This window comes from Oratosquilla oratoria, chromosome 18, assembly GCF_046742065.1.
Source record: "Oratosquilla oratoria isolate Oo_2021 chromosome 18, ASM4674206v1, whole genome shotgun sequence".
NCBI lineage: Eukaryota > Metazoa > Arthropoda > Malacostraca > Stomatopoda > Squillidae > Oratosquilla > Oratosquilla oratoria.
Genome location: NC_134794.1, coordinates 56,824,964 through 56,828,241, shown reverse-complemented (window position 1 = coordinate 56,828,241; position 3,278 = coordinate 56,824,964). Strand labels below are relative to the sequence as shown.

The window sequence follows — 3,278 nt, the reverse complement described above, 5'->3', positions numbered from 1 at the left end:
ATGATTATATTTTAGGAAAACAATTGGTAATTAAAAGATCATCACATGGCAAGACGTTTTGGTGGGCACGAAGGCGGAGCAAGAATTTCAAACAGGTTGCTTGTTTTCTATATTCGTTTAATTTCCAAATATCCTAAAGTTTGTGTTGATCCTAAAGTACATCTTAGATCTTACCATCAATCATCCATTAACCAAAAAAAAACGACTACAGCCTAGTGTCACTCAGAAAAGAGTCGATTTGAAAACGATTACGAAGGGCTCAAATTTAAGCATTCGACATTAGGCTGTCAGAAGCGGGGTCCCTTACAATCGCACATCTTAATCTTTAGTGTCGGTCAGACCTTTGACGGGGAAGGTTACGCGGTAGTGTGAAAGAAGTGCGCGCTTGTCTTGGCTGTTTTTTGCCCTACACCTTCCCCTCAAGGTTTGCCCTACCTTTTTACCTACTCAACAGATAGTGCAACATCAAGTGTCGCGCATGCGCGTTAGGAGCATTCGATTCAGAATGAAAGTGTGAAGTCAGGATTGAAAAGGATGGGAGAATTTCTTCCCGCGCCGCAGTCGACTGCCTCGTGCCTTCTACAGATAATCCTACCTCTCTCCTACAGTCGTAAGTACCAACTGATGATCTCTCTCTCTCTCTCTCTCTCTCTCTCTCTCTCTCTCTCTCTCTCTCTCTCTCTCTCTCTCTCTCTCTCTCTCTCTCTCTCTCTCTCTCTCTCTCTCTCTCTAAAAAAATTGCTATGAGGAAAATATACAATAGCATCAATAATTTCATAACGCAGTATTAATAATAGTATTTGGGTATTGTTATTGAATCTGCCAACCGCTTGTGATTGTGGATACGAAAAATCGGATAATTATGGTAGGCCTCGCGTTGGCCCTCGCATTCAATTATCATCTGATGCAGCTTGACCGCTCGAGGACTGACATCATATTTTTCTGGTGTTTGATCAAACATTTTGGTGTTTTATGATTTTTTTTATTTGATCAAATTTATGCATTTATATTTTTTTCAATATCTGTCGTAAATTATAGTTTTATGTCTGTAGTCAAGAAACGAAGAAAAGTTTCCATGTTGTCCATGGCCCTTGCTATAAAAATGAATTATTCTTCTGTGAGCTCAAAGTATACACTTTTTTTTGTAAAGTATGATAAAAATGTACTTATAAAACACCTTTCTATATGTATAGTTCTTTCCTCTGTAGTTATGAAAGACTGAAATGCTTTCATATTCTTCATGCTAGCCCTTGTTGTGTCTACAGTTGATGATAGCAAATATAGTGTTTAGGAAGAAAGTGAAACATAAGTACACATGGGAGGGAGTGGTGGATGGAAAAGTGGTAGAAAGGGCTTTAATGGACTATATAGTGGTAACTAGGAGAAGAGTAGGAAGATTTTTGGATATACATGTTCCAAGTGGAGAGAGTGGAGGAATATCAGGTCATTTTTGGTGGAAGATAAGTTGAGAGTGGAGAATAGATGGAAAAAGGGGAAAAGGACAGAAGGTAGGGAGGTGCTTAGAGTAAACTATTTTAATGAGAAAGAAAAGGAGTACAAGAAGAAAATAAGAGAGAAATGGGAGGGAGTGAAGGATAGAGTAGAACTAGAAGTGGAGGAGGAATGGGGATGGTGTTACAATGTGTGCAAAGTTTGTGTGTGGAACAAGGAGGACGGGAGGAAATAGAAGGAAGGGTAGTGAGTGGTGGGATGAGGAAGCGAAGAAGGATGTAGAAGAGAAGTATTCACAGATTGGTTACAGAATAGGACGAGGGAATCATATGAGAGGTACAAAGAAAAGAGAAGAGAAGTAAAGCATAAGATAAAGGAGGCAAAGAGGAGAGCAGATGTGAAATGGGGCAAGAGTATGACAGAAAATTTCGAAAGTAATGAAAATATTTTTTGGAAAGAAATTAAGAGAGGAAGAGGAGGCGAATGAAATAGAGAAGGAAAGGTAAAAGGTGCAGATGGAGAGATGATAACGGAAGAGAGGAAGGTGGGGGAGTATTTTAGGGAGTTGCTAAAAGTAAAAGGGATAGGGAGGGAAGGGTAGTTGCAGTGGGAAGTGTTAAGAAATGACAGTGATGAGTGAGGAAAACGGAGGAGAAATCAGGAAAGATGAGGTGAAAGCAGTTATTAAAGTGATTACAGCAGGTAAGGCACCTGAGTTGGATGGGTATTATGCGGAGTGCCCCCCGCCCCCACAAAAAGAAAATGTACAGTGAGTTTGTTTAATGTTTGTCTAAAAAGGATAGAATCCCGGGGGACAGGAGGAATGCCTGTATAGTTCCACTTTACAATGGAGAAGGGGACAAGTGTGAGTGTAGTAGTATCAGAGGTATCAGTTTGTCGATTGTAGTTGGGAAGTCTTACAGGAGGGTTTTGATTGAGAGGATTAGAGAGGAACAGTGTGGGTTTATGACAGGGTAGGGGTTGGGTGGATGAGATCCTTGTGGTAATGCAGATATGTGAGAAAGCTTTAGAAAAAGATAAGGATATTTTTTGGGACAAAAAACATGGAACATAAAAGAGGAAGAGTTTAAACATGTTTGAGATAAAATGCCTGAGAAGTATGATAGGGCTTACGAGGTTGGATAGAGTTAGAAACGATGAGGTGAGGAGGAGAGCGGGGCTGGAATGGGAATTGGGGGATAGGGTTGAAAGAATGTTGGGATGGTTTGGACACATGGAAAGAATGAAGAAAGATTAAAAGAGGTTTGGAAGGCAGAGGTGGAAGGAGTGAACATGAGGGAGCGACCAATGATGAGATGGACAGATGGGGTAAAAAGCATTGGGAAAGAGGGGAATGTCTGTTGAGGAAGGAAGGAAGGGAGAAGACAGAAGATAGGAGTGAGTGGAGAATGGTTGTGTATGGATGATGTGGTGCAAGGAAGGGAGTGGGTGGGGGATGGGAGGTGAGGGAGTATGTGTGAATAGTATTTTGACGCAGCCCGAAGGGATTTCTCCCCGTCTTCTATTTTTCTGCACGAGGGGGCGGAGAGGGGATGGGTCGCCGATTAAATGAAACGGCCTTGCTGTGAATGTGCTGTGTCTTGCTACATTGTTTCTGACACAGGGCAGTGGACGAGATGCAGGAATGACCCGTCATCCATGAGAAGCCAAGTGGGAGGGAGAGTGGATGTCTTTGCTACCCCACTTGTAAGGGGAAAAAGCTGTTGGTATATGTTGATATATTTTTCATATTTGCTAATATATATATATATATTCGTAAAAGTGTGCAGTAATTCTTCTTTTATACATGTTGAATTAAATTTGAC

The 3,278-nt window shown here is 41.1% G+C and overlaps 1 protein-coding gene across 1 annotated transcript in view; it reads left to right on the top strand.

Annotated features, from left to right (window-relative positions):
• The first annotated feature begins 340 nt into the window (after positions 1-340).
• Positions 341-3,278, top strand: part of LOC143035256 (growth arrest-specific protein 1-like) — a 49,121-nt gene continuing 46,183 nt past the window's right edge. Inside the window, exon 1 of the mRNA XM_076202075.1 lies at positions 341-610. The gene's annotated coding sequence lies outside the window, so the exon portion shown is untranslated. The remainder of the gene's footprint in view (positions 611-3,278) is intronic.